This window comes from Bufo gargarizans, chromosome 1, assembly GCF_014858855.1.
Source record: "Bufo gargarizans isolate SCDJY-AF-19 chromosome 1, ASM1485885v1, whole genome shotgun sequence".
Lineage (NCBI taxonomy): Eukaryota > Metazoa > Chordata > Amphibia > Anura > Bufonidae > Bufo > Bufo gargarizans.
In genome coordinates, this window is record NC_058080.1 from 367,862,409 (window position 1) to 367,889,032 (window position 26,624).

Consider the following 26,624-nt stretch of genomic DNA (forward strand, 5'->3'; position numbering starts at 1 on the left):
GTTGGGGGATGATGATAAAAAAGTGAGGACACTAAGATGTCTGTGTGTCTCACTCTGCAGAGGCAAGGCGGCTGAGAGAAGTGTCCGGACTGAATGCAGAAGATGATGATAGAAGATCTACATCCGAGGAGACGTCACCTGGAGGCCCTGGATGTGAGAGGTATGTGCTGCTGTATGTCAAATACAGCAAAATGCGGTGTGCGGGAGGAGGGTCGATTTAGAGAACTGGGCCAGGGTTAATGCAAAGTGTTAATATGCACTGTGAATATTAACCCTTTACTGTGATGTCACTACATATTAAAGGGGTACTCCGGGATAGGAAAATAAATCCCCTATCCAAAGGATAGGAGATAAGTGTCTGATCGGGGGGGGGGGGGGGGGGGTCTGGCTGTTGGGATCCCCCACGATCTCCTGTATGGTACTCCGGATCTCCTTGTGCTCGGAGCGGTGGTCAACACTCCCCCTCCATGTATCAGATACAGCACTTGTGTATCTCCGAGTCTTCCATAGAGATACATGGAGGGAGAGTGTTGACCACACCACCGCTCCGTGCGGTGGTTGACACAGCTTATTTATTGAGGAATGAGCCAGGGTGCCGTACGGGAAATCACGAGCATCCCAACGATCTTCGTGGGGGCCTCATGTTCGAGTTTCGCCTAAGGCCTAATAAAGCCTAGAGCCGCCTCTGACTGTCTTTGCCCATAGCAATTGTTTCAGATGTCAACGGTGGTGTTCACCTTGCCGCACAGCAATATTGCGGATCGGACAGATTGCTGGGTGGGGCTGGGGAAGACCCGGAGGTCATGGTACATATTAGCACCAATTACAAAGTCAGGGGGAGATGGAAGATCCTTAAAAATGATTTTAGGGAACTAGGAGAGAAGCTTAAGTCCAGGACTTCCAAGGTAGTGTTTTCAGAAATACTACCAGTGCCACAAGCGTCACCAGACAGACAACGGGAGCTTAGGGAGTTCAATAAATGTCTCAGAAGCTGGTGCAGGAAGAAAGGGTTTGGATTCATGGAGATCTGGGCCGACTTCTCGGTCGGTTACAGGCTCTACAGCAGGGATGGGCTGCACCTTAAACCTTAATTGGGAGGGTGCAACTGCCCTGTGGGAAAAATGGTTAGACGGCTGGAGGAGCTTTTAAACTAGGATCTGGGGGAGGGTGGGGGGTCATATTGATAAGGGGGTAGATAGTGCAGATAGAGCGTGATATAGGAGAGGACAGTGGGGATTTATTGGGGGCTGGGGTTAGTGACGAAAGTAGGGAGAAGACTGGGAAGAATTATACACCGATGAAAAATAGAGCTGCTGGAAAGAAGAACCTGCGGCATACAAACATCCACCGAGGTGACCAAAAAATCCTGGATATTCGCTTTACAGTTAAAAGTAATTTAAAATGTATTTTCACAAATGCCAGAAGTCTAGCTAGCAAAATGAGGGATCTGGAGGCTATGGTACTAGAACACATAGATGTAGTTGGTGTGGCTGAGACATGAGACATGGTTGGAGTCTTTGCATGACTGGGCTGTTAATATTGAGGGTTTTACTGCCTGTATGTGAGGAGTGATCTGAAGACAAGTGTGAAAGAGGCAATTGTGGGTGAGGATGGTGAAGATGTGGAAACCATATGGGTGGAATTTCAAAGGGATAGAAACACAGAAAAAATAATACTTGGAGTAATCTATAGACCCCCTAACATCACAGAGGAGATAGAAGGTCAACTGTATAACCAAATAGAGCGGGCTGCAAAGGCTGGTACAGTTGTCATAATGGGAGATTTTAACTTCCCAGACATTGACTGGGGTCATGATTCTGCCTCAACCGCAAAGGGGAGAAGATTCCTCAACTTGCTGCAGGACCACTTTATGGGCCAGTTTGTAGAAGCTCCCACTAGGGTCGATGCTCTGTTGGATCTGGAAATTTCTAATGATGCAGAGCTTGTTGGAAATATTACTGTTCGAGAAACACTAGGTAATAGTGACCACAATATAATTATATTCCCCCTAAACTATAAGAAGCAAACTCTGTCAGGCAGAGCAAAGACACTGAATTTTAAAAAGGCTAATTTCCTAGACTGGGAGCAGCTATTGTCACATAATAATACTGAGGATAAATGGGAAAGCTTTAAATCTACATTGAGTAATTGCATAACATGTTTTATTTCTTTAGGTAACAAGTATAAATGGCTAAAATTAAACCCCCAAGGCTTACAGCTACTGTAAAAAGGGCAATAAAAGACAAAAAAGGGCATTTAAAGAAAACAAATCTCAGTGGTCAGCTATAGCGTTTGAAGTTTAAAAAGGGCTTAATAAAATCTGTAAAAAGGAGATAAAATTAGCAAAAATACAAAACAAACAGCAGGTGGCAAAAGAGAGCAAAAAAAAAATCCCAGAAAATTCATTAAATATATAAATGCTAAAAAACCTGAGCAGGTTGGTCCCCCTAAATAATTGTAATGGGGGCTTAGTCAAAACATTTTTTAGCTCTATATATACAAAAGAAGAGAAAGGAGCTGATATCTGTGGTGCTGGGGCTGTTAATACATCCAGTAATATACTCAATTTGCTAACTGTTATGATATGGTCTGATTTGGTCCAAGATAAGTTAAATAAGGTAAATGTGAACAGGGCTCTGGGTCCAGATGTATTACACCAAATAGTGTTTAAAGAGCTCAGTTCAGTCATTGCTGTGCCCCTGTTTATAATTTTTAAAGATTCACTAGGTACTGGTACAGTGCCAAGTGATTGGCGCAAGGCAAATATGGTGCCCATATTAAAAAAAGGATCAAGGTCCTTCACAGGTAATTATAGACCTACAGGCTTGGAAAGTCTGTAATTGGATTGAAAACTGGCTTAAGGACCGTGTCCAGAGAGTTGTGGTCAATGATTCCTATTCAGAATGGTCTCGAGTTATAAGAGTGATAATCCAGCAGTCCGACTGCCCCCCAGATGCATGTGTCTTTACAGAGGAAGAGGTTCTAAGTCAACTTTCTAAAATTAATACAAATAAGTCACAGGGGCCTGATGGGGTACACCCATAGCTATTAAAAGAGCTCAGCGGTGAACTAGCAAAACCATTAACAGATTAATTTAACCAATCACTGGCAACAGGAGTCGTCCCAGAAGATTGGAAATTAGCAAATGTTGTGCCCATTCACAAGAAAGGTAGTAGGAAGGAATCGGGCAACTATAGGCCATCAATAGTGGGGAAATTTATGGAAACCATACTTAAGGAGAGGATTGTGGAACATCTAAAATCCCATGGATTGAAAGATGAAAAACAGCATGGGTTTACTTCAGGGAGATCATGTCAAACTAATCTTATTGATTTTTTTGATTGGGTGACTAAAATAATAGATGGAAGAGGTGCAGTAGACATCGCTTATTTAGACTTTAGTAAGGCTTTTGATACTGTCCCACATAGAGGGCTTATCAATAAAGTGCAATCTTTGGGCTTGGACTCCCATATTGTTGAATGGATTAGGCAGTGGCTGAGGGACAGGCAACAGAGGCTTGTAGTCAATGGAGTATATTCAGACCAAGGTCTTGTTACTAGTGGGGTACCTCAGGGATCTGTTCTGGGACTCATATTGTTTAATATCTTTATCAGCGAAATTCCAGAAGGCCTCAATGGTAAGGTGTGTCTTTTTGCTGATGACACAAAGATTTGTAACAGGGTTGATGTTCCTGGAGGGATACACCAAATGGAAAAGGACTTAGGAAAACTAGAGGAATGGTCAAAAATCTGGCAACTAAATGTTGATAAGTGCAAGATAATGCACCTGGGGCGTAAAAACCCAAGAGCAGAATATAAAATCAATGATACAGTCCTAACCTCAGTATCTGAGGAAAGGGATTTAGGGATCATTATTTCAGTAGACTTAAAGGTAGGCAGACAATGTCATAGAGCAGCAGGAAATGCTAGCAGAATGCTTGGGTGTATAGGGAGAGGAATTACCAGTAGAAAGAGGGAGGTGCTCATGCCGCTCTACAGAGCACTAGTGAGACCTCATTTGGAGTATTGTGCTCAGTACTGGAGACCATATCTCCAGAAGGATATTGATACTTTGGAGAGAGTTTAGAGAAGAGCTACTAAACTAGTACATGGATTGCAGGATAAAACTTACCAGGAAAGATTAAAGGACCTTAACATGTATAGCTTGGAAGAAAGACGAGACAGAGGGGATATGATAGAAACTTTTAAATACATAAAGGGAATCAACAAGGTAAAAGAGGAGAGAATATTTAAAAGAAGAAAAACTGCTACAAGAGGACATAGTTTTAAATTAGAGGGGCAAATGTTTAAAAGTAATATCAGGAAGTATTACTTTACTGAGAGAGTAGTGGATGCATGGAATAGCCTTCCTGCAGAAGTGGTAGCTGCAAATACAGTGGAGGAGTTTAAGCATGCATGGGATAGGCATAAGGCCATCCTTCATATAAGATAGGACCAGGGGCTATCCATAGTATTTAGTATATTGGGCAGACTAGATGGGCCAAATGGTTCTTATCTGCCGAATGTCATGGAACCATGAACCAGACGTACAACAAGAGATAAGTGGAAATAAGAAGGCTTTATTGAAAATCAAGCTGTAAGGCAAAAGTCCAAACGGATGGCTAAACCGAAGCAGGGTCTTGCGAAGCCAGAGGTCAGGAACCAGAAGGGTAGTCAGACGAAGCCAGGATCAGGAACCAGCAGGGTAGTCAGACGAAGCCTGGATCAGGAACCAGCAGGGTAGTCAGACGAAGCCAGGATCAGGAACCAGAAGCAGCTGCAGTCTTAGAAGCATGTGAACACAGGAGGACCAAGCAAGGAACTGAAGCCACAGACCTCCTATATATATGAGCTAGGCATCCAGCTCCTCCCAGTGGGAAGGAGAAGCCGCAGGGTGGGAGGCTACAAGAAACCCAGAAACCAAGATGGCCGCCAGCACATGTCAAACGAAGGAGAACAGCAAGAAGGTAAGACCATGACACCGACACATTCTATGTTTCTATGTGTTCCCCAAGGTTTAATGCTGGGTCCTCTATTATTTAATTTATTTATTAAGGATATCGAGGACAGGATAAATAGCATCATTTCTATTTTTGCAGATGACACTAAGCTGTGTAGTACTCTGCAGTCTATGAAAGATGTCCATAAAATAAAAGCTGTATAAGTTAAATCCACGGCACTCCGAAAGTTTTTTTGCAAAATAAAATTTCACATTTTAATTCTTAGTATACAGAATATCATTAATGTACATCCAGTGCAATTCATTTGCATATACTAAGTATTATGCCATATCAGATAATTCCCGAACGTTTCGGTCTGTGCGACCTTCTTCAGCGGGGTCTAGAGAGATATACAATATGCACATAATGTAATCACAGAAGATTTTTGAGTATAACAGACATTCTGTTAGGATTAAGAAAAATAAATGGAGAAAGGAGCATTTAAAGGGGGGGGGGGGGTTGAGTCCTAATGGCCTTTCTTACACGAAAAAGGGTGTGAGGAACACAGGGTGAGGGTTAAAAAGCGAGAATCCTAGTTTCCAGTGGACTGGGTGTGGGGGATACGATCTGATAGGCACCATAGTAAAATGAAGAGTTCCAAAAGGCTACATATAGCTAATTCAATCTTGATCTCAGTTAGTATCATGTAGTGGTTCCATTACCAGTTCTGGGGGATAAGGTAGCTTGGCGTTCTTACATACCTGTAGGCAGGGTGAAGAGGCAGGCGCTGGATGTGGGCTACATGTGAAATTTTATTTTGCAAAAAAACTTTCGGAGTGCCGTGGATTTAACTTATACTGTCTAAACCACTCTCACAGGCACCCACACTGGATCCAGGTGTGCAGAGTACATATTTATCTAACCATAAAATACAAGCTGACTTGAACACTCTGAGTGATTGGGTATCAACTTGGCAAATGAGGTTCAATGTGGATAAATGTAAAGTTATGGATCTTGGTAGTAATAATCTCTGTGCTTCATATGTCCTAGGAGGTGATGTAACATTGGGGGAGTCACTTACAGAGAAGGATTTGGATGTCCTTGTAGATCATAGATTGGATAACAGCATATATTGTCAATCAGCTGCTTCTAAGGCCACCAGGATATTGTCATGCATTAAACGAGGCATGGACTCGCGGGGCAGGGTGTAATATTACCACTTAACAAAGTGTTGGTGTGGCCTCATCTGGAATATGCAGTTCAGTTCTGGGCACAAGTCCATAGAAAGGACGCTCTGCAGCTGGAAAAAGTACAGAGGAGAGCGACTAAAGTGATAAGGGGCATGGATTTAGTCTTGACAAGAGACGTCTAAGGGGGGACATGATTAACCTATACAAATATATAAATGAGCCATAAAAGAAATACAGAGAAAAACTGTTCCATGTAAAATGCCCTTAAAACACAAGGGGACACTGTCTTCAACTGGAGAAGGAAATGTTCAGTCCCCAGAAGCATCAAAACTTCTTTAAAGGGTTTCTGTCACCAGAATTAAACTGGCTGGCATTAGCGATGTGCTAATGTCATCTGAACCTAACTAGTCTATTTCTACTTTTATCTATACCCCCGTTGCTGCAGAAATATAACTTTTATAATATGCTAATTCGCCTCTAGGTGCAGGGGGGACGTTGCCCCTGCTCCTAGAGGCTCCGTTCTCCCACCTCTGGCCACGCCCTGCTACACTAGATTGACAGGGCCAGGCAGCGTTGGTCTCCTACTGCCGGCCCTGTCTGCCATGTAAATCTCGCTCCTGCACCATCCCGTTCAGTATTCGGCGCAGTGAGTGAAGGGCGCTCGCCGGATGCCGGCTTCCTCACTGCGCCTGCGTGAGATTTCCCCAGCGCACAGGGCCGGCAGTTGAAGCTGAAGGCTGCCTGGCCCTGTCAATCTAGTGTAGCAAGGTGTGGCCAGAGGTGGGAGAATGAAGCCTCTAGGAGCAGGGGCAACACCCCCCTTGCACCTAGAGGCTAATTAGCATATTATACAAGTTATATTTCTGCAGTAACGGGGGCATACATAAAAGTAGGAATAGACTAGTTAGGTTCAGCTGACATTAACACATCGCTAATGTCAGCTAGTTTAATAGGGTTAATTCTGGTGACAGAAACCTTTAATGTAAGATCTGTGAATCTGTGGAACAGACTTCCTCAGGACATGGTCACAGCAGGAACAGTGGACAGTTTTAAAAAGGCTTTAGATGAATTCTTAAAAGTAAACAACATTAATACCTATGAAAACATGTAGAAATCTGAGTCTCATTTCCTTCTGTGATTCGCATCCCCACCTATCCCTTGGTTGACCTTGATGGACTATGTAACGTGAGATGACAAGGCAGGGATGGCTTTTTTGGAGAAATAATGATGGCAAGATACCTTCCCTCAAGGATGAGCTCATGCCATAAGTTCCCTAAAGGTTGCACACTATCAGATTACTGGCTGCTAGAGTTGAGCGAACACCTGGATGTTCGGGTTCGAGAAGTTCGGCCGAACTTCCCGGAAATGTTCGGGTTCAGGATCCGAACCCGATCCGAACTTCGTCCCGAACCCAAACCCCATTGAAGTCAATGGGGACCCGAACTTTTCGGCACTAAAACGGCTGTAAAACAGCCCAGGAAAGGGCTAGAGGGCTGCAAAAGGCAGCAACATGTAGGTAAATCCCCTGCAAACAAATGTGGATAGGGAAATGAATTAAAATAAAAATTAAATAAATAAAAATTAACCAAAATCAATTGGAGAGAGGTCCCATAGCAGAGAATCTGGCTTCCCGTCACCCACCACTGGAACAGTCCATTCTCAGATATTTAGGCCCCGGCACCCAGGCAGAGGAGAGAGGTCCCGTAACAGAGAATCTGGCTTCATGTCAGCAGAGAATCAGTCTTCATGTCATAGCAGAGAATCAGGCTTCACGTCACCCACCACTGCAACAGTCCATTTTCATAAATTTAGGCCCAGCACCCAGGCAGAGAAGAGAGGTCCCGTAACAGAGGATCTGGCTTCATGTCAGCAGAGAATCAGTCTGCATGTCATAGCAGAGAATCAGGCTTCACGTCAGCCACCACTGCAACAGTCCATTGTCATAAATTTAGGCCCAGCACCCAGGCAGAGGAGAGAGGTCCCGTAACAGACAATCTGGCTTCATGTCAGCAGAGAATTAGTCTGCATGTCATAGCAGAGAATGAGGCTTCACGTCAGCCACCACTGCAACAGTCCATTGGCATTTATTTAGGCCCAGCACCCAGGCAGAGGAGAGAGGTCCCGTAACAGACAATCTGGCTTCATGTCAGCAGAGAATCAGTCTGCATGTCATAGCAGAGAATCAGGCTTCACGTCACCCACCACTGCAACAGTCCATTGTCATAAATTTAGGCCCAGCACCCAGGCAGAGGAGAGAGGTCCCATAACAGACAATCTGGCTTCATGTCAGCAGAAAATTAGTCTGCATGTCATAGCAGAGAATGAGGCTTCACGTCAGCCACCACTGCAACAGTCCATTGGCATATATTTAGGCCCAGCACCCAGGCAGAGGAGAGAGGTCCCGTAACAGACAATCTGGCTTCATGTCAGCAGAGAATCAGTCTGCATGTCATAGCAGAGAATCAGGCTTCACGTCACCCACCACTGCAACAGTCCATTGTCATAAATTTAGGCCCAGCACCCAGGCAGAGGAGAGAGGTCCCGTAACAGACAATCTGGCTTCATGTCAGCAGAGAATTAGTCTGCATGTCATAGCAGAGAATGAGGCTTCACGTCAGCCACCACTGCAACAGTCCATTGGCATATATTTAGGCCCAGCACCCAGGCAGAGGAGAGAGGTCCTGTAACAGACAATCTGTCTTCATGTCAGCAGAGAATTAGTCTGCATGTCATAGCAGAGAATGAGGCTTCACGTCAGCCACCACTGCAACAGTCCATTGGCATATATTTAGGCCCAGCACCCAGGCAGAGGAGAGAGGTCCTGTAACAGACAATCTGGCTTCATGTCAGCAGAGAATCAGTCTGCATGTCATAGCAGAAAATCAGGCTTCACGTCAGCCACCACTGCAACAGTCCATTGTCAGATATTTAGGCCCAGCACCCAGGCAGAGGAGAGAGGTCCCGTAACAGAGGATCTGGCTTCATGTCAGCAGAGAATTAGTCTGCATGTCATAGCAGAGAATCAGGCTTCACGTCACCCAACATTGGAACAGTCCATTGGCATATATTTAGGCCCTGGCACCCAGACAGAAGAGAGGTTCATTCAACTTTGGGTAGCCTCGCAATATAATGGTAAAATGAAAATAAAAATAGGATTGAATGAGGAAGTGCCCTGGAGTCCAATAATATATGGTTAAGGGGAGGTAGTTAATGTCTAATCTGGACAAGGGACGGACAGGTCCTGTGGGATCCATGCCTGGTTCATTTTTATGAACGTCAGCTTGTCCACATTGGCTGTAGACAGGCGGCTGCGTTTGTCTGTAATGACGCCCCCTGCCATGCTGAATACACGTTCAGACAAAACGCTGGCTGCCGGGCAGGCCAGCACCTCCAAGGCATAAAAGGCTAGCTCTGGCCACGTGGACAATTTAGAGACCCAGAAGTTGAATGGGGCCGAACCATCAGTCAGTACGTGGAGGGGTGTGCACACGTACTGTTCCACCATGTTAGTGAAATGTTGCCTCCTGCTAACACGTTGCGTATCAGGTGGTGGTGCAGTTAGCTGTGGCGTGTTGACAAAACTTTTCCACATCTCTGCCATGCTAACCCTGCCCTCAGAGGAGCTGACCATGACACAGCTGCCTTGGCGACCTCTTGCTCCTCCTCTGCCTTGGCCTTGGGCTTCCACTTGTTCCCCTGTGACATTTGGGAATGCTCTCAGTAGCGCGTCTGCCAACGTGCGCTTGTACTCGCGCATCTTCCTATCACGCTCCAGTGCAGGAAGTAAGGTGGGCACATTGTCTTTGTAGCGTGGATCCAGCAGGGTGGCAACCCAGTAGTCCGCACAGGTTAAAATGTGGGCAACTCTGCTGTCATTGCGCAGGCACTGCAGCATGTAGTCGCTCATGTGTGCCAGGCTGCCCAGGGGTAAGGACAAGCTGTCCTCTGTGGGAGGCGTATCGTCATCGTCCTGCCTTTCCCCCCAGCCACGCACCAGTGATGGACCCGAGCTGCGTTGGGTGCCACCCCGCTGTGACCATGCTTCATCCTCATCCTCCTCCACCTCCTCCTCATCCTCGTCCTCCTCGTCCTCCAGTAGTGGGCCCTGGCTGGCCACATTTGTACCTGGCCTCTGCTGTTGCCAAAAACCTCCCTCTGAGTCACTTCGAAGAGACTGGCCTGAAAGTGCTAAAAATGACCCCTCTTCCTCCTCCTCCTGGGCCACCTCCTCTTCCATCATCGCCCTAAGTGTTTTCTCAAGGAGACATAGAAGTGGTATTGTAACGCTGATAACGGCGTCATCGCCACTGGCCATGTTGGTGGAGTACTCGAAACAGCGCAACAGGGCACACAGGTCTCGCATGGAGGCCCAGTCATTGGTGGTGAAGTGGTGCTGTTCTGTAGTGCGACTGACCCGTGCGTGCTGCAGCTAAAACTCCACTATGGCCTGCTGCTGCTCGCACAGTCTGTCCAGCATGTGCAAGGTGGAGTTCCACCTGGTGGGCACGTCGCATATGAGGCGGTGAGCGGGAAGGCCGAAGTTACGCTGTAGCGCAGACAGGCGAGCAGCAGCAGGATGTAAACGCCGGAAGCACGAACAGACGGCCCGCACTTTATGCAGCAGCTCTGACATGTCGGGGTAGTTGTGAATGAACTTCTGCACCACCAAATTCAGCACATGCGCCAAGCAAGGGATGTGCGTCAAATTGGCTAGTCCCAGAGCTGCAACGAGATTTCGCCCATTATCACACACCACCAGGCCGGGCTTGAGGCTCACCGGCAGCAACCACTCGTCGGTCTGTTGTTCTATACCCCGCCACAACTCCTGTGCGGTGTGGGGCCTGTCCCCCAAACATATGAGTTTCAGAATGGCCTGCTGACGTTTACCCCGGCCTGTGCTGAAGTTGGTGGTGAAGGTGTGTGGCTGACTGGATGAGCAGGTGGAAGAAGAGGAGGAGGAAGCCGAGAAGGAGGAGGTGGCAACAGGAGGCAAAGAATGTTGCCCTGCGATCCTTGGCGGTGGAAGGAAGTGCGCCAAACAGCTCTCCGCCTGGGGCCCAGCTGCCACTACATTTACCCAGTGTGCAGTTAGGGAGATATAGCGTCCCTGGCCATGCTTACTGGTCCACGTATCTGTGGTTAGGTGGACCTTGCTACAGATGGCGTTGCGCAGTGCACACTTGATTTTATCGGATACTTGGTTGTGCAGGGAAGGCACGGCTCTCTTGGAGAAGTAGTGGCGGCTGGGAACAACATACTGTGGGACAGCAAGTGACATGAGCTGTTTGAAGCTGTCTGTGTCCACCAGCCTAAATGACAGCATTTCATAGGCCAGTAGTTTAGAAATGCTGGCATTCAGGGCCAGGGATCGAGGGTGGCTAGGTGGGAATTTACGCTTTCTCTCAAATGTTTGTGAGATGGAGAGCTGAACGCTGGCGTGTGACATGGTTGAGACGCTTGGTGACGGAGGTGGTGGTGGTGGTGTTGGTGGTACATCCCCTGTTTGCTGGGCGGCAGGTGCCAACGTTCCTCCAGAGGCGGAGGAAGAGGCCGAGGCGGCAGCAGCAGAAGAGGCCGAGGCGGCAGCAGCAGAAGAGGTAGCAGGGGGAGCCTGAGTGACTTCCTTGGTTTTAAGGTGTTTACTCCACTGCAGTTCATGCTTTGCATGCAGGTGCCTGGTCATGCAGGTTGTGCTCAGGTTCAGAACGTTAATGCCTCGCTTCAGGCTCTGATGGCACAGCGTGCAAACCACTCGGGTCTTGTCGTCAGCACATTGTTTGAAGAAGTGCCATGCCAGGGAACTCCTTGAAGCTGCCTTTGGGGTGCTCGGTCCCAGATGGCGGCGGTCAGTAGCAGGCGGAGTCTCTTGGCGGCGGCTGTTCTGCTTTTGCCCACTGCTCCCTCTTTTGCTACGCTGTTGGCTCGGTCTCACCACTGCCTCTTCCTCCGAACTGTGAAAGTCAGTGGCATGACCTTCATTCCATGTGGGGTCTAGGACCTCATCGTCCCCTGCATCGTCTTCCACCCAGTCTTGATCCCTGACCTCCTGTTCAGTCTGCACACTGCAGAAAGACGCAGCAGTTGGCACCTGTGTTTCGTCATCATCAGAAAACATAGAAAAAACATAGAATGTGTCGGCAGATAAGAACCATTTGGCCCATCTAGTCTGCCCAATAAATCTGAATTTTTTTTTTTTTTTTTTGCCCTGCTCCTCAGACTTGGTCCCACCAGTATCTAGAGACATTTTCATGGCTGCCCTGAGCATGTCCTCTTCACTCATTCCAGAATCCGCTTCTGCATGTCCAGAGTCTGTTGTTGCACAGTTCCCATCGGAGCACGGTTCATGTTTTATCTGCTGTTGTTTTTCAAAATACATCTGTCGTCTTTGGCGCAGTTCCTCCTGTGAGAGGGATTCTTCCTTACAGGTCCCTGATGTCTGTGGCACGCTGTGGGGTGAGGTCTCTGTGTATTCACTGCGAGGTCCTCCTTGCATACTGAGTCGTATCGCCCTGCGGAGATCTGCCTCCTCGTCCTCCATGTCTATCTCTTGCCTACTGAGTGCAAGTGCCTTCTGCAGGTTCTCTTCATCCTCATCCATCATGGGGGATCCGTCGTACAACTGAGACCCCTCCACGCCCGGAACACTCCTCTGAGGACTTTGGTCGGTCAGTGCTGCATCCTCTCCTATGAGCCGCGGCCGCTGAATCTGCTGCACCCGGATCATCTGGAGGATCTGGTCGGCTTCACAGTCAGGTAGATCTCCTTTTACTACAAATATGGAGTATCCTTCCTGTTGTAGCTGAGCTAAGAAGAGTGCAAGGTAGGTGTCGGATATAAGCTCCGGGCCTGTCAGCAGGGAATTCAAGTTGAACCACTGTTTACCCAATTTCCGTACAGTAAACCAGTGCTCCTTATAATTAGAGATAAAGGCTCATTCATTTATTGGATCTATGCCGAGGGTCTGATACTCGGGACTGTTGAAAAGAATCAGTTCTAGTCCCCAGACTCTTAGTGCATCACTTATAACCTGGATGGAGAAGAATCCGCTGTCGTCCATGTTTCCGGACGGCTGCTGCATGAAGGTTCTGTACTCGGCGCTGGTCATACCGCCCTCCGCCATTCTCATCCGCTTCTGCTCATCCAGCTGCATGGCGACGGACGAGAGCTCCACAGGGCTGAAGTACTCCCCCTGCAGGAGGTTATTGAGGCAGTGCTGGGCGCAAAGGGAGCCCTCTTGCGCCAGCGTAGCACACCGACCCTCGCTTTCCTCAACCCTCCCCCTCCCCCACTAGGAGCGGCGCCCACAACCAACCAGAGACGTGCTGAGGTGGTATTCCCATGTCCTCATCATCAGGAAACATAAGTGGTTGTGCGTCAGTGCATTCTATGTCTTTCACCGCTGGGGAAGGGCTAGGTGGATGCCCTTGGGAAACCCTGCCAGCGGAGTCTTCAAACAGCATAAGAGACTGCTGCATAACTTGAGGCTGAGACAGTTTCCCTGGTATGCATGGGGGTGATGTGACAGACTGATGGGGTTGGTTTTCAGGCGCCATCTGTGCGCTTTCTACAGAAGACTGGGTGGGAGATAATGTGAACATGCTGGATCCACTGTCGGCCACCCAATTGACTAATGCCTGTACCTGCTCAGGCCTTACCATCCTTAGAACGGCATTGGGCCCCACCATATATCGCTGTAAATTCTGGCGGCTACTGGGACCTGAGGTAGTTGGTACACTAGGACGTGTGGATGTGGCAGAACGGCCACGTCCTCTCCCAGCACCAGAGGGTCCACTAACACCACCACGACCATGTGCACGTCCGCGTCCCTTACTAGATGTTTTCCTCATTGTTATGGTTCACCACAACAACAAAAATATTATTTGGCCCAATGTATTGTATTCAAATTCAGCGGGATATAAATTTGAGGCCTAGTATTTAGGCGCTGGGTGACCGGTATGGATTTAGTGACAGAATTAGACTTGGAAATGCACAGTAGCGTGTGTGTGAAGTTATTCTGAATGACCCTATGTGCACCTTGAATATTATATACCCTTTTAGGGATAGATTTCAAATAGCTCTGATATAGCAGAAACCACTAAATTATGAAATTGCTAAATTGGGAATTGTATTTCAACCCAGAACAAAAAATGTGCTTTGACGGACACTAAATAACTTTCCCATCCACAACAGGACAGCGGTAACGAGAGATTTAGCGGGATATAAATTTGAGGCCTAGTATTTAGGCGCTGGGTGACCGGTATGGATTTAGTGACAGAATTAGACTTGGAAATGCACAGTAGCGTGTGTGTGAAGTTATTCTGAATGACCCTATGTGCACCTTGAATATTATATACCCTTTTAGGGATAGATTTCAAATAGCTCTGATATAGCAGAAACCACTAAATTATGAAATTGCTAAATTGGGAATTGTATTTCAACCCAGAACAAAAAATGTGCTTTGACGGACACTAAATAACTTTCCCATCCACAACAGGACAGCGGTAACGAGAGATTTAGCGGGATATAAATTTGAGGCCTAGTATTTAGGCGCTGGGTGACCGGTATGGATTTACTAACAGAATTAGACTTGGAAATGCACAGTAGCGTGTGTGTGAAGTTATTCTGAATGACCCTATGTGCACCTTGAATATAATATACCCTTTTAGGGATAGATTTCAAATAGCTCTGATATAGCAGAAACCACTAAATTATGAAATTGCTAAATTGGGAATTGTATTTCAACCCAGAACAAAAAATGTGCTTTGACGGACACTAAATAACTTTCCCAGCCACAACAGTACAGCGGTAACGACAGATTTAGCGGGATATAGATTTGAGGCCTAGTATTTAGGCGCTGGGTGACCGGTATGGATTTAGTGACAGAATTAGACTGGGATATGGCCAAAAAATAACCACACTATTGCTGGTTAAATGCACTTGGTGTGACAGCTTGACCAACCACACTACTGAGGTTTAAATGCACTTGGTGACGGGCGCAGCTTGCCCCTGATGTAGTATATGGCCAAAAAATGAACAGACTATTGCTGGTTAAATGCACTTGGTGACGGGCGCAGCTTGCCCCTGATTTAGTATATGGCCAAAAAATGAACAGACTATTGCTGGTTAAATGCACTTGGTGTGACAGCTTCACCCTGATGTAGGCTTTAGCCAAAAAACAACCACACCATTGAGGGTTAAATGCACTTGGTGACAGGCGCAGCTTGCCCCTGATGTAGTATATGGCCAAAAAATGAACAGACTATTGCTGGTTAAATGCACTTGGTGTGACAGCTTGACCAACCACACTACTGAGGGTTAAATGCACTTGGTGACGGGCGCAGCTTGCCCCTGATGTAGTATATGGCCAAAAAATGAACAGACTATTGCTGGTTAAATGCACTTGGTGTCACAGCTTGACCAACCACACTACTGAGGGTTAAATGCACTTGGTGACGGACGCAGCTTGCCCCTGATGTAGTATATGGCCAAAAAATGAACAGACTATTGCTGGTTAAATGCACTTGGTGACGGGCGCAGCTTGCCCCTGATTTAGTATATGGCCAAAAAATGAACAGACTATTGCTGGTTAAATGCACTTGGTGTGATAGCTTGACCAACCACACTACTGAGGGTTAAATGCACTTGGTGACGGGCGCAGCTTGCCCCTGATGTAGTATATGGCCAAAAAATAAACAGACTATTGCTGGTTAAATGCACTTGGTGTGACAGCTTCACCCTGATGTAGGCTTTAGCCAAAAAACAACCACACCATTGAGGGTTAAATGCACTTGGTGACAGGCGCAGCTTGCCCCTGATGTAGTATATGGCCAAAAAATAAACAGACTATTGCTGGTTAAATGCACTTGGTGTGACAGCTTCACCCTGATGTAGGCTTTAGCCAAAAAACAACCACACCATTGAGGGTTAAATGCACTTGGTGACAGGCGCAGCTTGCCCCTGATGTAGTATATGGCCAAAAAATAAACAGACTATTGCTGGTTAAATGCACTTGGTCGCAGCTTGGATGCACTTGGTCGCAGCACCGCACAAGACACAAAATGGCCGCCGATCACCCCAGAAAAAAGTGACTGACAAACGGTCTGGGCAGCCTAAAAACAGTGAGCAATTGAGTATCAGCAGCTCAATGATCCACAGCTGCAGATCGATCAATTAATCAAGTGCTTTGGAGGAGTTAATCTGCCTAATCTCGCCCTACTGTCGCAGCCGCAACCTCTCCCTACGCTAATCAGAGCAGAGTGACGGGCGGCGCTATGTGACTCCAGCTTAAATAGAGGCTGGGTCACATGGTGCTCTGGCCAATCACAGCCATGCCAATAGTAGGCATGGCTGTGACGTCCTCTTGGGGCAAGTAGTATGACGCTTGTTGATTGGCTGCTTTGCAGCCTTTCAAAAAGCGCCAAGAAAGCGTCACAAAAGCGCCAAGAAAGCGACGAACACCGAACCCGAACCCGGACTTTTACGAAAATGTCCGGGTTCGGGTCCGTGTCACGGACACCCCAAAATTCGGTACGAACCCGAACTATACAGTTCGAGTTCGCTCATCCCTACTGGCTGCATATATTTGTTTCATGGCCACACATTCAGTTATTAATGACAACGGAGCGGAGGAGGAGGATTAGTCTGAGAAGGAGAAACAGTAACTGATGATGACAAGGACACTGTACTGCTTGTGGATGTGCGCGACAAGGGAAACCGAGAGAAGATTTCAGTCTTGTTTTGGTTGCTGGCAAGTCCTATTTTACCACTGGACCTAGTGATGCCAGGTTGTGTGCTGCAATAAAGCTGTGGTGCCTGTGTTTGACCCTGCAGATCTTGCACACGGCAGTGCTTTTCTCTGACGGCACTTCGAAGAAAAACTACTATATGGGAGAGACTCATACAGAGCTTGCAACAACCGAGCTTGGGCAAGGTCTGGTATGTTTTTAGCCTGCGCTCATAGTATCAGATGTTTCACCCATTCCCCTGCTGATCACAATGCAAGCAGATCTGATGCTGGCAGTTTTCTTTGGAGCTCCTAGCTGTAAAATGTCTCTACTCTTTATTGCCACCTCGGTCACCATCCTGATGTCACCTCTTCCTCAGCAGCCTGATCCAGATACCAGATCCTGTCAACACACAATCATTATCATAGTCCTCATCCTCCCCACCACTTTTATCTGTCCTCTTTATTTGCCCAAGTGCCACTGTCACCATGGCTACTGTAGTGTACGGGAGAGTAATACCCCGTCACTACTGAAGGGTCACTTGGGTATTGTCGTTCCCCCTGTAGTTATGGGGAGGTTGGTATAAAACATCTTATAATGTCATGCTAGGTATTTTCCTGTTACTGTGAAACGTGCATTTTGCAGGCCGGCTAGGGTGTAGTTCCAGCTCTGAGTCACTAGAGGGAGTTAGGGAACCCTAGGTTATATAAGGCCCAGTCAGGAAGTAGTAGCAGAGGAGACAGACTGTGGGAGCAGAGGTCAGAAATGATCCTGTGTCTGAGAGAAGGCCAGGCTATGGGCCTGTGAGAGCATAGCAGGCCTGAAGCCTGCCGGCTAGGAGAGGGTAGTAAAGGCCCTGTAACCGGGTTCCGGATCCAAGGAAAAGGTTCCCCTCCTGAGTCACCATCCATTCAGCTGAAGCAGCATAAGTGAGCCACAAGCCAAGACACAGATTACCACAGAGGCCGATCAGATAAAGCGAGAGGTACTCAAGATAACAGAGGAGGTACTAGATAAGGACAGCTTCAAGGGTACGCCAGATAAAGGGCATTAGACCTTGGAGGAAAGTCACATGTAGCAGGACCAGTCAGGAATAGTGTGCAAGCCGCCTGTACTGCATCTCCTGTAATCAACACTCTGTATAATTCATCGCTAAGACCGGCCTTCCTGTAATGTCAAGAACCATCTGTATTCTTCTAAAACCAACCGTCTTTTATGGAACTGTGCACTACCAGTGTCCGTGTATTATCCTGACTGATATTCAGTAAAAGTTCCAGTTTTTGTTGGCTATCCTGTGCTTGCTTCATTCTTCCACCATACTTTACACGGCGTGTCACCGTTTAATTGACACTGGCGTCACGAACTTTTAACATCTGCCTGTTCCTGTATTTGCCCCAATTGAAGACGACAGTGGATCCCAGGTTAGTGGTCAATCTGCACTACAAAGCCCAGCATACACTACTGACCCCCTGGGACACTGCATCGCTCTTTTTGGCGTCACGAACAGGATACGCATGCTTCTGAAGTGCAGGGAAGTGTGAACTGTGTGCTTTAATTATTCCACCACCGTATTACAAAGACTGCAACCTTTATTCCTAACTTGTGGATTACAATTGTGCCTGGGAGGAATCAGAGACGCTGTACTGTGTTGCGCTACCCCCAGAGAGAAAAATCGTATTTGTGGACTGTGTTTTACTGGATTTTTCGTCATCCTGCTTGCTGGCAGTGAATTGCAGCATCAGGACATCTAAAATGGCCGCCGACGCCATGAGGCTTTTTACTGCGCCATCAGGATGTGCAGAGGCGCGAATATTTGGCGCCGAAACCTTCCAAGAAGAAGGAGGAGACGATTGCCCTGGAGCGCCACCCACCTTGAGGAGTGACGACGCGGCTGACTACTTTGAAGAGTTACGCCTGGGAGGCGGGGCTCCGATGGAGATAGACTGGCCCAGTGCGTGGGAGGAGTCAGAGTCGATGCAGCAACCAGGAAGAGAAGAGATGGCGTGCGCTGCAGAGAGCGAGGATGAGACCACGTGCGAGTGGGGCGCCACTCCACCGGACTTTCCGGAGTTGGGGCCGTGGGATCCTCTAGCCTGGACGGCCACCCCCTGGGCCCAGGCCATGGACCTAAGCATCACCCGACCTGAGTCCCCACCGATCCGTCGCCGGCATGCAGAATGGCCGGCTATTATGGAGGAGTTGAGAGCCGCGGTGGCGAAAAAGAACACCAGCCGGAAGAAGCGGTTCGAAGAGATGGCTAAGTCCATACAGGGAGACTCCTTTCCGGGTAAGCCCCAGCTAGTAAGGCGCCGCGGGATCGTGGTGTCCTTTGATAAGGAAAAAGGCTATGGGTTTATCCAGGAGTTGGGGACTGGCCGGGACTTCTATGTCAACCGGCGATCGGTAAAACGGCACTACCTCCCAGAGCATCTCCACAATCTAACTATGGGGGAGATCATAGAATACACCCCTGCCGAAAGTCTAAGGGGCCCCTACGCCACCGCAGTGACTCGCCCGAAGGTGCCGGCCGAGAACTGGGACTCTGGGAAAGAGAGGTCAGAGCCAGTTGAGACAGGGAGAGCGCATGTGGAAAAGGCCCGGACCACCCATCTACAGAACCAGACCTACCTCAGCCCCGACGTTTTCTGGGAGCCCATCGTGCTGCAGGGGCTGGAGGAGCGGTATCCCCCTCCGGATGCAGTGAGACGAGAGGAGGAGAAGGAGCGACAGGACAGCTGCCGGAGAGCAGAGGAGTGGGCTGAGGCCCGGCGCCAAACCGCAGGTGCCCTTGTTACCCCAGCGGCCGGACCCCCTGGACCTCCGGTAGATCCAACCACCTGCACTAAAGCGGAACTAGAGGCCCTGCGCAAGCGGGTGTACTGGGTGGCGGACCTTGGCTGCGCTGGAGGAGTGCAGTGGTTTCCATTCCCGAGAACGGAGGCCGAAATGGAGGCCGTGAAAGATAAACCTCCCCCTCTAAAAATTGTCAGGGGAGACGGGTTTCAAATGTGGCCGTCCTTGCCGGAACAACTGCTGCAGGTTCCCTATGTCGACTCGTCATCTGAGGAGGAACATGATACTCGTCTGTGAGTACTTTTGCCCTCTTGTTCATCTCCTTAATGGCCGTTTGTCCCTCCAGTTGGCAGAGCTGGTCAAGCTCGCTGCCAGTTACCCACGGCCGGTGGCATCCTAGTTAAATCATGTGCCACTGTGTATCAATGCTTCCAGCTGCCTTTGTTTTGTTTGGGACATCCGGTTTGCTGCTGAATTCCCGGTTGTGCCTTGAAGTTTTTGCACAAATTTTACCCCTTTTACCCCCATTTCAGGTTGAAAAGACATTTTTATGTCAGCACTATTTTAAAGGGTAAGCAGGACTTGCCAGGATAACAAGGCCCTGGTATTGTCAGAGTCCTGTATTGTCATTTTATATATGTGCTGCTGACCATATTTAATAACCGGTTTTCTTATTCAAGTATATGTGCCCAGAGATGGACTTCCTATGTGCAAGCCTCTGAGAGGTTAATTTATTATGGACTTATTTATTGTCATGGACTATCCTGGTTCTTTCAACATCCGCTGTGCCAGGTCAGCGCCCCCTTTCCACTCACTATCCTATGAAAAAGAGAACGACGCCCCTTGTCACCAGACTTCACCATTTCCAATTGGGTCTGATAAGAGTGTAATTGACATATATGTATGCATGCATGTGTCTTCCTCTATTTCAGGTCATGATTCCAGTTGGGAGGGCCCTGATGGAGTACGAGGTCGTACTCAGCTTAAAGCAGCGGGGTATGTAGTGTACGGGAGAGTAATACCCCGTCACTACTGAAGGGTCACTTGGGTATTGTCGTTCCCCCTGTAGTTATGGGGAGGTTGGTATAAAACATCTTATAATGTCATGCTAGGTATTTTCCTGTTACTGTGAAACGTGCATTTTGCAGGCCGGCTAGGGTGTAGTTCCAGCTCTGAGTCACTAGAGGGAGTTAGGGAACCCTAGGTTATATAAGGCCCAGTCAGGAAGTAGTAGCAGAGGAGACAGACTGTGGGAGCAGAGGTCAGAAATGATCCTGTGTCTGAGAGAAGGCCAGGCTATGGGCCTGTGAGAGCATAGCAGGCCTGAAGCCTGCCGGCTAGGAGAGGGTAGTAAAGGCCCTGTAACCGGGTTCCGGATCCAAGGAAAAGGTTCCCCTCCTGAGTCACCATCCATTCAGCTGAAGCAGCATAAGTGAGCCACAAGCCAAGACACAGATTACCACAGAGGCCGATCAGATAAAGCGAGAGGTACTCAAGATAACAGAGGAGGTACTAGATAAGGACAGCTTCAAGGGTACGCCAGATAAAGGGCATTAGACCTTGGAGGAAAGTCACATGTAGCAGGACCAGTCAGGAATAGTGTGCAAGCCGCCTGTACTGCATCTCCTGTAATCAACACTCTGTATAATTCATCGCTAAGACCGGCCTTCCTGTAATGTCAAGAACCATCTGTATTCTTCTAAAACCAACCGTCTTTTATGGAACTGTGCACTACCAGTGTCCGTGTATTATCCTGACTGATATTCAGTAAAAGTTCCAGTTTTTGTTGGCTATCCTGTGCTTGCTTCATTCTTCCACCATACTTTACACGGCGTGTCACCGTTTAATTGACACTGGCGTCACGAACTTTTAACATCTGCCTGTTCCTGTATTTGCCCCAATTGAAGACGACAGTGGATCCCAGGTTAGTGGTCAATCTGCACTACAAAGCCCAGCATACACTACTGACCCCCTGGGACACTGCACTACTACTTTCCATACCGCTATAACCATTGTTACAAGAGCCACTACTACAACTACCACCTCTACAGCTATGTATTGGGTCCCTCGCCTCTGCCTGAACCTCCTTCTCATGTCAGTCCAGATTTTGACTCTTCTCATAGAAGTCATCAGTAGACAGACTAACTTAAGTATCTTCCATAGCACATGGGGTTTTGTGGCCTCTTCCTAGGAAAAAAGATGCCAACCCACTAGGAGGGGGGCAGTCAAGACAGAAATGATTCAAGCAAAAAGCTTCTGTGGGGCTGCAAGGATGCAGAGCAGGAAGAATGTGCTGACCCATGGCTCAAAGGCATGGTGTAAGACTGAGAAGTGACATTATCATCCTGCAGTGGCTGAGAGGATAAGTGAGCCATCTATTCCGCAATGTTATCCTCTTTGTCCTCAATAATAATCTGTCGCCTAGCAGAAGCAAGGGTGTTCTGCTGCTACTACAACTGGCTGGATGTATGGTGACAACTATGCTACTACTGCTGCTATTTGCAATGCTATAGCTGCTCATATTATCACACGATGATGAGGCATGGGTCTTTTATTTTCCACTTTGTTGTTTACTAGACATTTTATCATAAGTCCTATCTACTGCTGAACTCACCACGCCCCATCTCCCGCCCATAATCCCTTGCCACAGATGTGCCCACTGCATAACCCTCCCCCCTAGTACTATGCCTGTACCTGTGCCTAACCCAATTCCGAGCACGATCGACTGTGTCGTGTTTGGCAAATAAAGCTGATTCTGATTCTATTTAACCCTTTTACCCAAGGGCCAGTTTTCACCTTCCATCCCAGGCCATTTTTTGCAAATCTGACATGTGTCTGTCACAGGACGCCAATGGGGCGCTCCTTCTCCCCAGCATTGCCAGCGCCCTGCGGTGAGATCGGAGCGAGGATGCGCGTCCTCTGCTCCCATAGTAACAGGGCTGAGTCTGAGCACCGAGCTGGGCACTCGGCGCTCAGCTGGATGCAGGAGAGCGAGTCATGTGACGATGGCCACGTCACATGACTCCTACTCATCACTATTTAACAGGCAGCCTGCTGACCACAGGTTGCCTGTGATTAACCCCTTAAGGACACAGCCTTTTTACACCTTAGGACCAGGCCATTTTTTGCAAATCTGACCAGAGTCACTTTAAGTGCTGATAACTTTAAAACGCTTTGACTTATCCAGGCCGTTCTGAGATTGTTTTTTTGTCACATATTGTACTTCATGACACTGGTAAAATGAAGTAAAAAAAAATATTTTCTTTGCACCAAAAAATACCTAATTTAACAAAAATTTGGAAAAATTTGTAAATTTCAAAGTTTCAGTTTCTCTACTTTTGTAATACATAGTAATACCCCTAAAAATTGTGATGCCTTTACATTCCCCATATGTCTACTTCATGTTTGAATTATTTTGGGAATGATATTTTATTTTTTGGGGATGTTACAAGGCTTAGAAGTTTAGAAGCAAATCTTGAAATTTTTCGGAAATTTACAAAAACCTAATTTTTAGGGACCACTACAGCTCTGAAGTCACTTTGCGAGGCTTACATAATAGAAACCACCCAAAAATGCCCCCATTCTATAAACTACACCCCTCAAGGTATTCAAAACTGATTTTACAAACTTCGTTAACCCTTTAGGTGTTGCACAAGAGTTATTGGCAAATGGGGATGAAATTTGAGAATTTCATTTTTTTGGCTAATTTTCCATTTTAACCCATTTTTTCCACTAACAAAGCAAGGGTTAACAGCCAAACAAGACTGTATCTTTATTGCCCTGACTCTGCCGTTTACAGAAACACCCTATATGTGGCCGTAAACTACTGTACGGCCACACAGCGGGGCGTAGAGTGAAAGGTGCGCCATATGGTTTTTGGAAGGCAGGTTTTGCTGGACTGTTTTTTTGACACCATGTCCCATTTGAAGCCCCCTGATGCACCCCTAGAGTAGAAACTCCATAAAAGTGACCCCATCTAAGAAACTACACCCCTCAAGGTATTCAAAACTGATTTTACAAACTTCATTAACCCTTTAGGTGTTGCACAAGAGTTATTGGCAAATGGGGATGAAATTTGAGAATTTAATTTTTTTGCCTAATTTTCCATTTTAACCAATTTTTTTCCACTAAAAAAGCAAGGGTTAACAGCCAAACAAGACTGTATCTTTATTGCCCTGACTCTGCCGTTTACAGAAACACCCAATATGTGGCCGTAAACTACTGTACGGCCACACAGCGGGGCGTAGAGTGAAAGGTGCGCCGTTTGGTTTTTGGAAGGCAGGTTTTGCTGGACAGTTTTTTTGACACCATGTCCCATTTGAAGCCCCCCTGATGCAACCCTAGAGTAGAAACTCCATAAAAGTGACCCCCATCTAAGAAACTACACCCCTCAAGGTATTCAAAACTGATTTTACAAAGTTTGTTAACCCTTTAGGTGTTGCACAAGATTTAATGGAAAATAGAGATACAATTTCAAAATTTCACTTTTTTGGCAGATTTTCCATTTTAATATTTTTTTTCCAGTTACAAAGCAAGGGTTAACAGCAAAACAAAACTCATTATTTATGGCCCTGATTCTGTAGTTTACAGAAACACCCCATATGTGGTCGTAAACTGCTGTACGGGCACACGGCAGGGCGCAGAAGGAAAGGAATGCCATACGGTTTTTGGAAGGCAGATTTTGCTGGACTGTTTTTTTTACACCATGTCCCATTTGAAGCCCCCTGATGCAACCCTAGAGTAGAAACTCCATAAAAGTGACCCCATCTAAGAAACTACACCCCTCAAGGTATTCAAAACTGATTTTACAAAGTTTGTTAACCCTTTAGGTGTTGCACAAGATTTAATGGAAAATAGAGATACAATTTCAAAATTTCACTTTTTTGGCAGATTTTCCATTTTAATATTTTTTTTCCAGTTACAAAGCAAGGGTTAACAGCAAAACAAAACTCATTATTTATGGCCCTGATTCTGTAGTTTACAGAAACACCCCATATGTGGTCGTAAACTGCTGTACGGGCACACGGCAGGGCGCAGAAGGAAAGGAATGCCATACGTTTTTTGGAAGGCAGATTTTGCTGGACTGGTTTTATTGACACCATGTCCCATTTGAAGCCCCCCTGATGCACCCCTAGAGTAGAAACTCCAAAAAAGTGACCCCATTTTAGAAACTACGGGATAAGGTGGCAGTTTTGTTGGTACTAGTTTAGGGTACATATGATTTTTGGTTGCTCTATATTACACTTTTTGTGCGGCAAGGTAACAAGAAATAGCTTTTTTGGCACCGTTTTTTTTTTTTGTTATTTACAACATTCATCTGACCGGTTAGATCATGTGGTAATTTTATAGAGCAGGTTGTCACGGATGCGGCGATACCTAATATGTATACAATTTTTTTTATTTATGTAAGTTTTACACAATGAATTAATTTTTAAAACAAAAAAAAGTTTTAGTGTCTCCATAGTCTAAGAGCCATAGTTTTTTCAGTTTTTGGGCGATTATCTCAAGTAGGGTCTCATTTTTTGCGGGATGAGATTACGGTTTTATTGGCACTATTTTGGGGTGCATATGACTTTTTGATCGCTTGCTGTTACACTTTTTGTGAAGTAAGATGACAAAAAATTGCTTTTTTTACACCGTTTTTTTTTTTTTTTTTTTACGGTGGTCACCTGAGGGGTTAGATCATGTGATATTTTTATAGAGCCGGTCGATACGGACGCGGCGATACCTAATATGTATACTTTTTTTTATTTATGTAAGTTTTACACAATGATTTCATTTTTGAAACAAAAAAAATCATGTTTTAGTGTTTCCATAGTCTAAGAGCCATAGTTTTTTCAGTTTTGGGGCGATTATCTTGGGTAGGGTATGATTTTTGCGGGATGAGATGACGGTTTGATTGTTACAATTTTGGAGTACATACAACTTTTTTGATCACTTTTATTAACTTTTTTGGGAAGTAAGGTGGGCAAAATTTCAATTTCATCATAGTTTTTAATTTTTTATTTTTATGGCGTTCACCGTTTGGGTAAAGTAACATGACCGTTTTATAGATCAGGTCGTTACGGACGCGGCGATACCAAACATGTGTAGGGAATTTAATTTTTTTTATTTTTAATCAGTGATAAATGTGTTTTTTGATTTTTACTTTATTTTCACTTTTTTTCACTTTCTTTTTGACCCAGACCCACTTGGTTCTTGAAGATCCAGTGGGTCTGATGTCTGTATAATACAGTACAGTACAATATATAGTACTTTACTGTATTTTACACTTTGTCTGAACAGATCTATGCCTTTCAGCACAGATCTGTTCAGCACCATGGACAGCAGGACGCCTGAGAGGCGTCCTGTTGCCATGGGAACCTTCCCCGTCTGCTCAGTTATGGTCAGAACTGCGCAGACGGGGAAGGGTAAGGACGGGGCTCTGGGGGGGCTGCCTGGGAGCTCTCTCCCTCTCCATTCGGGGGGCTGCAAAGGCACAGCAGCCCCCCGATGGGAGAGGGAGGGAGCTCCCTGCGCTGTTAACCTTTTCCATACAGCGGTCCGTACGGACCGCGGTATGGAAAGGGTTAAACGGCTGACATCGCAGCACAGATGTCAGCCGTTTATACCAGGGTGCCAGCAATGTGCTGGCACCCTGGTATACCCACTAGAAACCAACGATTATTCAAGGGGAGGCGGGCGGGGGATCGCGATCCCGCCTACCGCACCGCCCGCCTCCCGCACCGCCCGCACCGCCCGCAACCCTCCCCCTGCACCTCCCACCGTGCTCAAATAACTTAGGGGTGCAGGGGGGAGGGATGCAGGAACATTTTTGGAATCCTAAAGTTTCTGATCCCCGCGGTCAGGACCGCGGGATCAGAAACTGCAGAAATCACAGCAAACCGCAGGTCTGAATTGACCTGCGGTTTGCCGCGATCGCCGACATGGGGGGGTCACGGGACCCCCCCGCGCATTTAGCCTAGGTGCCTGCTCAAT

The 26,624-nt window shown here is 46.9% G+C and overlaps 1 pseudogene; it reads right to left on the reverse strand.

The window, feature by feature from the left end:
• Positions 1-941: 941 nt before the first annotated feature.
• On the reverse strand, positions 942-13,359 carry LOC122927320 (annotated as a pseudogene).
• Between the last annotated feature and the right edge of the window lie 13,265 nt (positions 13,360-26,624).